General features: G+C 32.8%; 1 long non-coding RNA gene across 1 annotated transcript; it reads right to left on the bottom strand.

Moving 5' to 3' along the window:
- Nucleotides 1-9,138: 9,138 nt before the first annotated feature.
- Nucleotides 9,139-10,472, bottom strand: LOC127150044 (uncharacterized). The gene is made up of 3 exons (XR_007821975.1): nucleotides 10,202-10,472; nucleotides 9,896-10,108; nucleotides 9,139-9,247 (listed from the first exon to the last, which is right to left on the bottom strand). It is a non-coding gene; the product is annotated as an uncharacterized LOC127150044 (long non-coding RNA).
- Nucleotides 10,473-14,411: the final 3,939 nt, after the last annotated feature.

Genomic DNA, 14,411 nt, shown 5'->3' with positions numbered 1-14,411 from the left:
GAGACGGAGAGGATGGTGATGGTGGCGGAGACAAGAAGAGAACGGTGAGGCGCGGCGTCGGGCGAGGAAGGGAGAGGAAGAAGAAGAAGGAGTTTCACACGGGGGGGGGGGGGGAAGCGGCGCGCGGGTTAGGGTATTCTTAAAAAAAAATTTATTATATATATATATATATATAACTTTTAATAATAATAATAATAAATAAGATATTATTATTATATATATTTATACATATATTAATTTCTACTTATCAAAATAAATAATTAAAAAATATATAAAGTATTATTATATGCATATACATATTTCAACTTTAAAATAAAAATTTAATTAGTAATAATCGTACTAATAATAATAATAATAATAATAGAAAATATTGATATTAAATTATGTGTAAGGATAATAATAAATACCAATAGTAATAATAATATAATTACTTATTCTATTACTATTATAAAATTTACAATTATAAATTTAGAATTTCAGAAATTAATTCAAAATTTAACATTCCCGAGAATTTATATAAAATGATAGAAAAATAAATTTTACCTCGAAAGTTCGGGACGTTACAGATCTTGACTAATGTTATTGAAAGTACAAGAGGTAACTCACTTTCTCTAACAAAATTGTTGCTCTACTTTACTATGCATCAATTCAAATCATTAAATATTGGTGTTTAAGTTTGATCTCCTATCTTTGCTAGAACAGTTCCTTTAAATATTTTGTTTTGTTTTAATTTTGCTGTAACGGTTATTCGTGGGGGACCGTTGAAGATAACTTTTATGAGTTTAAACTCATAACAAAAGTTAAAGAGAGATGGGGGAGTCTTGTCCCACATAGTTTTACTCGATTTATTGATTTTCCTCCATCGTCTTCAATAATAGTTTTAAACATGATTGATCTAATCCATTTTCTCATGAGCCCACACCTAAAATTGGAAGTTGCGCTAACCTAGGGATCAACCGATACCCGCGATTAACACCGACATCGTGTCATTGCTTTCAAGGCGATGGTTCTTTAAAGATGTAACAGGATTTCTGTATTTAATTTGGTTCTAACATGAGAACTGTTAAGATGTTTTGAGATGGTTATTGCTAACAAAAAGCAAAAAAAGTTCTGATAAAAAGAATGCGAATAGAAAATGTAATGTCATATTTAGTAATACTATATTTTTGGCGACTCTTTCATTACTTAAATAAATAAAAGAAAAGTTAAGTTTAACAATAAACAAATGAATAGTAAATAAATTTAATTTACAAATGAGTAGTATTATTTTTCAATTGAGTAGTAATTGCTAATAGGAGCAAAACTAAGTGACATACAAATAGTGGCAAATTCAGAATTTCAGGTCAGACACAACTTTATATAAGCTTAAAATTTTAGCTTATTGATATTAAATCTGTGTCATATAGAGTTCTTGGGCTTTAAAAATATATACTAAACCACTAACTTTTCGATTGTGTGTCTAATTCATAATACCAAACATTTTTTTAAAAAATAAATAACATAATTGTTGCCTACAAAATTGAAATTTTGATAATCAATTAGGAACAACTTTTTTTTTTTTACCAACATGACTGTTGAACGAGAAATTTTGACCAATTAAATTTTGGAATGTTATCGCAAAATTGGATTGGGTCAGATAACTATCGAGTTGAACCCAATTTAAGTCCATGGTGAAAATTGGTCCAAAAAAGATATTGATTCTAAGCCTAAGCCCAAATCCAATAAACAATTGGGCTCAAGTGCCCCGTTTAAAAGCTCATGTCTCTATAAACAGAGGTCTTATCTTTTCATTTTGGAGAAGAGGAAGAAAAGAAAAACTTATGGCCAAAACACTGTCTAAAAATTAAATCTACGAAGATAGGAAGCTTAGAAGATTAACCCTCTCAAACTCAAGATTAAAGTATTGTAGATATGCAAAATATAGAACTTTGAGCTTTGAAATTCCAAAGATTATTGAAATTTCCTAAGATTATAGCTCTTCTGAAACTCTAAAACTCTCAAATTTTGAAGATGGAAACTCTAAAACATTGAAAATCTAAATAATATAACTCGTCTGAAGTTATAAAGCTGATTCAAGACGATCAACAAGTAAGAGGCTAATTCAAATTGTTCAACAATATCTACAAGCCAAAGACCGATCGTCTAAGGAAGATCAAAAATCCCAAAGGTTGATCATTCAAAAAAATCAATAAGCTTGAGGATTAAAATTTATTTTTTTTAGATAGAATAAAAGAATTGAATATTAGAGATTGCATTCACTATACTAAAATCAATACAAATACAAAATTCTAATTCTATGAATTAAATTTCTCTAGAAATCTTGTCAAATAGATTAGCACGTTCGTCGAGACATCTCTACATTTCATCTCTTTCTCACAAATGCAATTAAATGTCATCTAAAGACAACACTTCTAAAACTTCAAGTGACGCTTACACAGACAAAATTATTAATAGTCACTTCAAAGAAATTTTGCAATTTGAAGATAGCCAACCATTGAAATCGCGATTATATGTGAGAAATTATTGAAATCAATAAATTAAATAGCATGATTATCAGCGATGAGAATCCACTATCAAATGAAGTCAATTAAACAAAGAAGCTTTAGAATCCAATGAAATGTCAGTAATGATATGACAAACATGGGTACAAATGAAGAAAGAATGGCTGAACTAGAAAAGAATGTGAGCATGCTAATGACAAGAGAGAATATGAAATCACATCTCTAAACAATCACATCGAAATTCTTGATGTTGCTGAATCAAGTCAAGCATCTACTTTCAAGGATAATAACAAAGGGAAGACAATCTTGTAAGAAAATTAACAACAATCAACTTCAATTGTCTTGTTGTCAATATAACAATTGCAAGATATGATCAAAAACTTCATCTGAGTTCAATATGGTGGTCCTTCCTAAAGTTCTCACTTCTATTCTAAACCATACACAAAGAGAATTGATAATTTAACGATGCCAATCAGGTACGAACCACCTAAGTTTCAACAATTTAATGGGAAGGACAATCCAAGGCAATGTGTTGCTCATTTCACCGAAACATGTGAAAATGTTAGTACACGAGTAGACTTATTACCCAAACAATTTGTTAAAATATTGAAAGCAAATGCTTTTGACTAGTAATCTAACTTGGAGTCCGTGTCAATTGATAGTTGGGAACAACTCGAAAAAGAGTTTCTAATTAAATTGCTTCTATAGCACAAGACAAATAGTTAGTATGTGCGAGCTCACCAACAGTAAGCAACAATAAAGCAAACTCTTCATCAATTACATAAATTGATGGAGAGTCGCAAGTTTGGATTGAAAAGATACCGTCTCACTAAACTGTCTATCGTTGAGATGTACATCTAAGGAATGCATTAGGGACTATTTTATATATTTCAAGGTATAAAACCTCGCACCTTTGAAAAACTAACAACTCAAGTCCATGATATGGAGTTATGTATTGCTAGTCGAAGAGATGAAAATATTTTAAACTCTAATGTAAAAATGAAGAAATTGAAGTTGATGCGGCTTTAGAAGAGTTTATGGTTGTAAATACAATCTCTCTTAAGAATTTAAGGAGAAAAACAAGAAAACTTAAAGTCGTCAAGAATATGAAATATGTCACTTAACTCTAAAGGAAATGCGAGAAAAGTTTATCTTTTTCCTGATAGTGACAGACTTAATATGTTAGAGTAAGAAAACTTAAAGTTACCAAGAATATGAAATAAGTCACTCAACTCTAAAGGAAATATGAGTAAAAGTTTATCCTTTTCCTGATGGTGGCATTCTTGATATGTTAGAGCAATTGCTTAAAGCACGACTAATTCACTTCCTAAGTGTAAACGACCGAAAGATATCCAGAAAGTCGATAATCCAAACTATTACACGTATCATCAAGTCATAGTCATCTAGTGGTGGAGAAATGCTTTGTTTTAAAGAGCTACTTTTGAAATTAGCTCAAAAATAAAATATTTAAGCCAGATTTTGATGAAACAACTCAATCAAATCATGTTGTAGTAATAAAAAATGGTTGCAATCAAATAAACTTTACAAATTCATATCATATTAATATTGAGGAAGTTGATGATTCAAAAGATATCAAACAATTATATCCCTAACATATTAAGCGTTCAACTACTTGATCTTTAGCCTTTCGAAGATTGGGTATGGCCCATGACGACCAAAGAAGAAAATCAATGTTCAACATCCACTTCAACTAGAATTTTAGTTTTCAAAAGCTTAAGTATCTTCATGTTACAGAGAGATCAATCTTTGACATATGCTTTTGATTGTCTTTAAAGTGACGAGTGCCAACATGAAAAGAAAGATGAAAAGCTTGAAGACAAAACCATTTCATGAAACAAGCAATGGCGATAAAATTCGTAGTCCTTGTCCCTTCACGTATGAAGAGGAAGTTGTCTATTGCCATAATACAGAGGTTCCTGAATGGTGAAGCCAAGACTTATCATCTGGACGAATCCTATAAATGAAGGAGAGGTTCCATGATGAAAGTAAAAAGCTTCTAAAATATAAATGTTTTTTTTTAATTCATTAATGTGAGAGTATAAACTGCATGTTACTCTTAGTCCACATGAGCTTAAGAAGGGAATGATAAAAAAAATAAATACTTGAACTACGTTATGACTTGATCTTTATTCATTATAAAAGATACTTAGACAAGTTGAATAAATTCAAAGAAGATGTTTATTCCTGCTAGGTCATTATATATTGTAAGAAGGCATGTATGCCATATCTTCCTATTAGAATCTTTTCTAGTTAATGTGGAATTGTTTTAAAAAATTTCTCTCAAAATTTGATAAGTGAAATTGAATGGTGGTTTCTTATTATTAGGATATAATTTTCCAAATTATTTTTTAAAATAAAAATTACAATAAATCTTCTTTCTAGCAAATTAGTGTATCCTAATAAAAGTTAAATAAAATTAAAAAAAAATTAACTAATAAAAATTGTAAAGTATATTTACTAGAACTAAAAATCTGTAACAATATATTTGAATTTGAGGGTAAGAAGAATATATGGTTTAGTGCTCATAGGAAATCTATAATGATAAAGAAGGAAAATAAATTTGAAAAATTAGCATCTACATAAGGAAAAAAAAAAAAAAAACAAATAAACAAAATTGATTTTGATTTTGATTTTTAGATTAGAGATGTCACATTCAAATAAAAAAGAGAGCAGATTACCAAATTAAGAGTGTAGATAATACAACATTGTTAATCATTGCTGAAGACAAAACGAAGAACAATGTCACATATATATTTGTATATTTGACACTCTACTGTTTTTATGATTACTTGTGTTGAGGACTCCAAGGAAAAGTCAGGACTATATGTAGATATTGAAAAATTCAGATTACCAATATTCACCAAACTTAAAAAATTGATTTGATATGAGAACGTGATAAGATTAGAGATTGCACGAATAAAGAAAATAAAGAAACTATTCAATTGGTCATTACAATAAAACAAAGAAATAAAATATGAATATGAGTTTCAGTTATAAAATTAGAGATTTTTAAAAAACTATTTAATTTGAAATCACAGAAAGATAGAATCTCTGAAACTGTGTAGACAATTCAACAAAGAGGGTTGGTTGAAGAAAAAAACAAGACGAATGTCACATAATGCTTCACCATCTACCATTTTTACGATTTAAGTGAAGGAAAAGTGCGTAGACAATTCAACATTTGATAGGTTGAAGATAAAAACAAGACGAATGTCACAAAATACTTCACCATTTTTACAGATTTGAGTTAAGGAAAAGAATGTGCAAGTGATAACTAACCGTAGAAGACATAAGGGAATAGTAGATATTTCTTTAAAAGTGAAAGGGCAACACGAGAATGCAAAAATTCTCCATTATCCACACTTTTAATATAGTAGATAGATAGATATTAACTATTTTACGTGTTTGCCGAAATAGATTATCACTGAATGCATATGATACTTCAAACATCGAACTCTTTTTTAATTTTCTTTTTCTTTTGAGTACAGACAAATTTGAAAGACAAACTACATATCTCTTAGTTGTTAACATATCTTATATCGTTTATTTAGAGGACCAAACCTCTAACTTTAATTTAAAAAAAAAAACATGTTAATTAATGTTGGGCTAAACTCATAATATTTATTCTTAATATAGTAAGATTTGAGAGATAGACATATAAACCACAAACTTCTCGAACATTCATGAATACCATCTATTTATATAAGTTAAAACTATATTCACTTTTTAACTTTAATAACCAACTTGTTGATTGAGCAAAGCTAGAATTAATTTAATATATGGCTATAAATTTCTTTATATCGTAAATATAATTGTTCCTATTTAGTTTTTGATTATTTATTTTATAACACTTAAGTAAAAGATATAAAGAATATATTTTGATTTACTTTAAGGAGAGACTAAATCAACCAGATTTGTAAATTTTACAAATTAAAAACGAAAGTTGAAAATCATCCATTAAGAGGAGTAGGCTGAAAGCCCAAATCCATCGTAATATCGATATCAAATCCATGCAAATATGGATAAAAATGTTGACATATCGATGAAAATTAATTAAGACTATAAATATACTCTATTAAATACATGATTTTTGCAAACATGATTGGATTGCTTTTAATCACATTTACTTAATATTATAAATCCGTTACAATTATCTTTACCTTTTTACTACCATTTCTAACCATAAATAATAACTATAATGGTAATGGTAAAGGTAAAGACAAAGAAATGCGACAAAGTCATAATTCTTATATAATTGCAATAACAATATTTGTATCGATAATGGTAAAGAAAGTAAGTCCCACATAATTTTCAAACAGGACTAGATTGTTTTGTTCCTCAATTTAGATTGCATGTTTTGATTACATATTTGAAAATAGGCATCACAGTTCCACTATGATTATGAGACAAAGATAATCAATAACAAACCTAATCAAATTAATTCCACATTTTAGATTATCATTGATGAATTACATTTCACACGGTGTAAAACATGACTTCAAATGAAAATGATCTTCAATTTAGGTTGAGGTATACACCATTATTAGACATTTTGCTAGTCGACATAGCCTCAACCTTTGCCAAAGTTAAGAATGTGTGTTCACCTTGGCCTAACCACTTTTCTCTCTCAAACTCATCTTGGTCTTAGGGTGCAATTTACGATTAAATTAACGTTTATATATAGATTATACATATAAAGCTAAATATAAAATCTGTCCAATATGTAATGTGAACATATTAAAATTTAAGGTTCGCAATCACTATACATCATAAATGTGTCCACAGCATAGCGCTTTCTGTCACAATTTCAATTAAATTACTGCAAGAAAGAGAGCTTATTGGCTAAGAAATAAACCCCAATATGACTTAAGGATTAAGAAAAATCTCAAAATTCTTCTTAAAAGAAGACTTGTCAAATTTTCTATTCATCGCTCTCTTCATTCAATTCATATTCTACTTTTACACGTAGTCCTTCCTAATTCAAAACTTTCAATTCACTCAATTACGTATATTGACATTTTTAATTGTAGTTTCCATTACTTGAAAGGTTAAAATTGGGTGACAATAAATTTACTAATCTAATTCATTAGTGAATTAACAAAAATAATTTTAAAAGAAGAAGATGATTAAATCACAAATTTTGTCATTGTACTTTCTTGATAAAATCTCATTAATAATCTCTACTATTCTAATTATAAATTCAAATTTTCTCTAAAATTATAAGAACCAAACTTGTAATTTTAAAAAGATCCATCAAAATAGAAGCAAATTTGAAGGATTAAAAACTCTCTGCTTAACATTTTTTTTTTATATTCTTTTAGATTTAGGAGAAGATGAACTAAATCAAAATGTCTAACTATAAGTATTAATTGTTCTTTTTTAATACAACAAAGACATTATGAAGTAAAACAAAAATTTAGGATATTGTTGGATTGATTTTTAAATTTAGTTAAAAGGAGTACAATCGAACTTATTTAACATATTACGGTACACACATATATACGCCTAGTTTGATAGAGTATATTTTTTGTTAGAAAGGCATTTTATTGAGTTGATAGGGAACACATCTTTGATGGAGATGTTTTATCCCTATGGTCTAAAATCCATTTATTACACTTTGGAAAAAATTAATTCTTCCTACTAATTCATGACATCTGTGATTTATAATAAATATTTGATATTGTTTTTAATCTAATAAACTTACTTTTCAAATTTCTAAAATTTGATACTAAGGTCCATTTAACGGCGTTAGTAAAAGCTTAACTCAATTAACATTTGAATATATTAATACTATATGATGTATGAATTAAATTATCTACTCTCTAATATTGTTGTAATAAAAGAAAATAGTGTCTATTTAATCGTTAAATCTCAAATAAAGTTAAAAGATAAATCAACTAAAGTTTGTGGATGAATTGATTTAATCAATAATGCATGGACCGTAATAAACGTTTTTTTTTTTGGTCAAACCATGGTAGTTTTGGAGATTTTTATGAATTTAAGCCATATTTATGGATGATATAATGTAATAAATATAACATAATTAGCAAAGTAGGACCCACTTAATTACGTTTCACATTGTTTACAAACGTCGTTGCATTCCCTATATATAACACATGGGTCCCATTTCAAAAATTACAATAAACTAATGTAATTTGAATGAAGGAAGGATTGATCTATGAGATTTTGTTTAAATTTTGCATGGTATCCACACCATTTTTGTCATAGATTTGGAAAAAATTCCAAATTTTTCTCTCACACATCAACATTTACAAATATACCGTTCATATATGACACATAGTTTTCATTCTATCATTAGTGGAAACAAAAATCGTAACGATAAATTTGTGTGGATTTCTTTTTTCTTTTTTTTTTTGAAAGAAAATTTGTATGTATAACGACCCAACTCTTTATACTGAGTCGAAGTCATTACTAAATGTAAATAACATGATTTAAGTCATAAAGTTTAGTGAAAACAAATAAAACCTCAGAACTTTGTTTATAAAATCAAATCAGGGTAATGTGTAAAATATAAATAAAAATTTAAAATCCTACTCGGACCCTATCTACTTTTAAAGAAATGAAATAGTAAATAAGGAAGAAAAATAAAAATCAAGTACTAAATGTCTAAAACGGGGTGTAAGCGGAAGCAGAAATCCCTATGGCTCGCCACGGTCACTTCTGGTCGCTCGCCAGCTTGCCTTTGCCCCTACCTCGGCCTCTACCTGAAAAACATGACATGGAGAGAGTGAGTATAAAATACTCAGTAAGGGACCCACTACTAGTTCCACTAGGTGCCTGTTAGCTTCCTATTAGAGTCCTGAAAATGGTAACCAATCTCTGGCACGTTCCCGAACACGTGCAACATGCGCTCCCGTAGGAGCGAAAATCTGGTCTTTGGTGTCCCGGGGGAGCACCTAGGACATACTGGTCTATAGTGAACCCGGGGGAGTACTAAGACAATCGGGCTGCGAGGATCCCGTCGAATCACTCGAATCATATCTATATCTGTGCTAGACTGGCGTTCCGTCGGACTGCACAGTCCTAAATAGGTGGTGATCCCGAAGGACACTCATGCAGGTACGACTCTAATAGGCTAAGCTAACAGGTACCCTAACCATAGCGTACATGTACATAACATCATCATGTAATCATATCAGTCTAATCGTCATCTCACATCTCATCACAATATCCAACATACAGTTACAACAAGTCAGTCATCACATTACCATGCCATCATATAATCACATCATCAATCACATCATGCTCTCATTAATTACACGTGTTATACAGTCTAGTCCTTAACATGCATAACTGGAGGTGTATGCGGTCTCATGGTTCTAATCACAGAACTAGTAGTAGAAATCTCTTACCTGGAGATTTGATCGACGAGTACTAACAGCCAGAAAATGTGCTTTCCAAGCAGCGAGGTCCTAACTGTTCAATACGCCAACTTTCATGATTAACTCGCCAAATGACCCAAGACCAAAAAATATAGTTGAGACAACTTACTCTAGGTCGAGGTTGTAACGCTTGTGCCCTTGCTGCAGAAATCCAACGCTCCAGTCAATTGGTCCAAGGTTTTCCTTAAAAGATATAATTTAATTTAGTCCAAATTAAATTATTTAGGTTGAAATTCAAGTCTCGGCTGGGTATGCAAAGAAACCTATTTGGCTTACCAAAATAGGTGTAAAGGGACCGGGGCAGACTGGCGGCTCAAGGACAGACGGGTCGACTCGGCTAGAGAAGCAGGAACCCGCTCGGATTGAAGGCTGGGATCGGCTCGGACACGGCCCAGGCAGGCGCGGCGCAGAGAGGAGCGGCTCGGCTTGGGCGTAGGTGTTGTGTGCGTGCGGACGCGGGTCGTTCGGGTCGCGGGGCGGAGGCACGACCGGGTCGGGTTTACGCATGAACGAGGCGGGGGTTTTCGGACTCGGGCAGCACGACGGGTTCGCGGGGTGATCCGATTAACACCGCGACTTCGACGGCTGGGCTTTAGCAGTGCTTGACGACGGCTTGCAAACGGGGTTTTGGCTGGCGAGACGCGGCGGCTTCTGATCCGCGAAGGCGACGGCTTGGGACGGGGGGAGTTCGGCTTGCTGGGCTGCGCGGCTTTGAAACTCCCGACTCGATGCGGCGGCGCGGGACGGATGAGGAACTGGCTCGGGATTGCGGCTGGGCTCCTGTACGTACTGGCTGGGATCTGGCGGCAAGGGCGGCGGCGCGGCGAAGCTGAGATCGGCGGCGGCTAGGGTTTTCAAACAAATTCTTCCAAAATTTCTCTAAGTTTCTCTCTCCTTTTTCTTTTCCAAAAAATTTACTTTTGGTACACGGGTCCCAAGGTTCATTTAAACACCTAATAACTCCACCTTCTCTCTCTTCCTCCAAATCTCATCAAATTCCAAATCTCATCAAATCCTCTTTCTTTTTTTTTTTCTCCTTTTAAATTAATTCTTTCTTTCTTTTCCTCAATTAAATCCTCGCATCTCTCCCTTAACCAACCCACCTTAATCCTATCACATAACTTCACCAATTTATTTCCAAATGAAAATTTAATATCCAATCAAAATAAATAACTCTAAACCTTAATAAATTACAAGGTCAAAATAATCAAATTCCTCAAATAAATTCAAATTTTTCATAATTACTCTTAAGACGATAAAATGAAGAACCAATCTGTTGGGGCGTTACAGTATGTATTATTGTTGTCAAATTTTTGGAGCTAGCACAAACGTATCGATAAGTTTATAAATTACCATGCATGAGATTAACTTCTGCCATACTTATTTATACTCCTGTTAATTTGTTTGTTTCTTATTGTGGTGAGCTTGATTTAATGAAAGGAAAGAGTGAAAGAAATATAAAAACAAGGACACAATAATCTCGTAGAAAAAGGAAAAATATGTTAACAATTTTCAAAATAAGTTTTCCTTTTAATAAAAGTTTTTCTTGTGGGTGGTGGCTTGTTTACATTTGGATGTGAAGAAGAAGAAGAAGGTTTGTTCATGAAGGTGTGAAAGATGGGGGGGGGGGAAGACACTCCATCTCGTTGTCTGTGTCATCATGGTACGGGCGAGTCATACATGAAGGACTACTTTGTGGTTGTAGGGATGTTGGAAGGTTGTCATCATCTAAGCTTGTTCAGTTAGGAACAGACGAATATTCGTAAGAATCAAAATAGTCATATGTCACGCTTTATCCCAAAAGTCACTCTATGCAACCAAGTGGAGACATGACTGCCTAGACGTTCTACGTGAGTCTCTCCAAAAGATAACACACAAAACGCCTAGTAAGCAGAAGTAAATGCAACAAACAAGCTTAATTGCAGAATGTGAACTTAAAATAGAAATACTTTATTGATATTTCAAGTAACAAAGTACATTATTCATAGTACTAATTAGTATAAAATTTCTTTCAAAAGACTATACACAACTCCAAACAACATTTAGACTCTTCTCCCTAGCTTCAACATGCAATGCGAGTTGACAGTGACTAGTACTTAAACGATGCTCTCTAATTGTGGCACAATAAGAAATCAAGACTACAAGTTCAATGCTAGATATCCTTTGTTACCTGAGGAAGGGAAATAAAACAAAAAATTTAAAGAATTAGACGAAAATGTCTAGTGAGTGGGGTCTTTTATCAATACATTCGATAAATCAAAGTTTACCTTAACGCGTTATAGTCATTTCGCCAACTCATGCGATATAAATAATATACAATTCCATCAATAGGGCATTGAGTTTAAATCAAATAATTCATCATAATTAATATGGAAACCATTTCTTTTCAATTCTTTCAACATAAATCATATCACATAGTATGCATCTTGCATGAAACATAATATCTCGCAGAATCATTTTGCATATTTAATTACGTTTTTGTACCATTTCCTTAGCTCAAGTGTTTACCGCACTGTTTTGCCAAGTTGTAGCTATGTGGAGTAAACTCAATGCATTTAGCAAGTTCCATCAATTTTATCACGCATAACACATCTTCCAATGCCAGATCACACAACAAGTAAAGGGCATCTCATACCAGATCATATAGCAAGTATAAGGCATCCTATTCAAGATCACACATCATGAATAAGGTATTCTATCCTAGAACACACAACAAGAATTGAGCATCTTATCCCAAATCACACAACATGGATAAAGTGTGTGACCCATACCTAAGAAGGATTAAAATTTGGCTAAAGTATTAAAAAGAAGGTGTTTTGACATGGGCTACACTATAAGTAGTGTAACGCCCCAAATTTTCGAGGTAAACTTTTACCGTATTATGTAATTTTTCGGGAATTTTAAATTTTGGATTTATTTCTGAAATTCTGAAATTAATATTTGTAAATTTATATAATAATAATATAATAGTAATTATATTATTATTATCATTAATGTTATTATAATCTTTATATATATAATTTGATATTAATATTTTCTTTTATTATTATTATTATAATTTACTATTGTTATTATTACTATTATTTAATATTATTATTATTGTTATTTAACATTATTATTACATTAGTATTAATTAACATTATTATTTATTATATTATTATTATTATCATTATTATTATTATTATTATTAAATATTATTATTATTATTATTTATTTAACTTAATATATATATATATATATATATATATATATTTTAAAAAAAGGGAGAAACCCTACTTACCGCGCGCCGCCCCCCCCCCCCCCCCCCCCCCGATTTTCTTTCCTTTCTTCTTCTTCTCCTTCCTTTCCGACGCCACCATTCCTTCTCCTTCTTCTTCATCTCTTCTCCTTCGTCTTCTTCTCTTCGGCTTCTTCATCCGGCACACAGACGTCGCCCGCACGCCTTCGTCGGCCGTCCATTTCTGTGTTCGCACATCACCGGCGGGAAGCATCAGCGACGGCCGAGCCGCGAGCCGAACTAAGCCAAGCCGAGCCGAGCTGAGCCGAGAACCAAGCCGAGTTAAGCCGAGCCGAGCCGAGTCCAAGCCGAGCCGAGCCGAGCCACCTAAGCCTTCCCTCCTCCACTTCGGTTCACGGTGAGTCTTCGGTAAGGATTGTTTTGATGAATTCCCTAATGTTACCTCGTCCGATTCGAGTTTGAATGTTGGATTAAGATATGGCCCTACTTTTCTCCCTTGAAGGTAGTACAGAGTTGACGCTTAAGTTCTCGGGTTCCGCGGCAGGCCTGGTTGAAGATAGCTTCCTTTCCTTGGGTAAGTCAACGGATGTCGCTTCCGACCCTTTTTAAACGACTTCTACTAAAGTCATCAACTAAAACTTTCGTGTTTCGTTAGGTGGATCTGTCGAGTGTGGATTTCGATCGAGGGGCATAACCGAGTATCAGGTAAGGGTTTTTCCTACTACTGGACCCCGAGTCCAGGCTGAAAACGTAGTAATCCACAGGGGATTGCACGTTAGTAGCTGTACTGAATAACTGCATGCGTGTTGACTGTTAAGTACTGATATTATATTTTGTCTGATGTAAATATACTGTGACTGCTAATTGTGGATTGAGATTTTATATTGATGGGCCTTAAAGTTACGGTTCAGTATGTAGTAAAACACTGGTCTGGATGTGGTTCATGGAGTTTGGACGGGGAAGGACAGTGAGTCCGGTTTTTGGTTGGTTAGTCGGTTGGATCTAGGGTTTTCCCTATTGGTGTGCGAATCGGTAATGCATATAGCAACTGAGGGTGTAAATGTTTAAACCTATACTATTTGACTGACAAAGCCTATGGCGGGACTGTGATATGAATGCCGTTGGGATGTGACTGATGTAGACAGTTTAGTTTGGACTGAGGGGTAACGGTTAGCTTCATCTATGGGGTAGTGTGCCTTACGGATATGTGCGCCCTTCGGGAGCACTAGACTGATATGTGCATCCTTC

The sequence above is a fragment of the Cucumis melo genome, chromosome 6, assembly GCF_025177605.1.
Source record: "Cucumis melo cultivar AY chromosome 6, USDA_Cmelo_AY_1.0, whole genome shotgun sequence".
Taxonomy (NCBI): domain Eukaryota; kingdom Viridiplantae; phylum Streptophyta; class Magnoliopsida; order Cucurbitales; family Cucurbitaceae; genus Cucumis; species Cucumis melo.
This window is presented reverse-complemented; position numbering and strand designations above follow the sequence as displayed.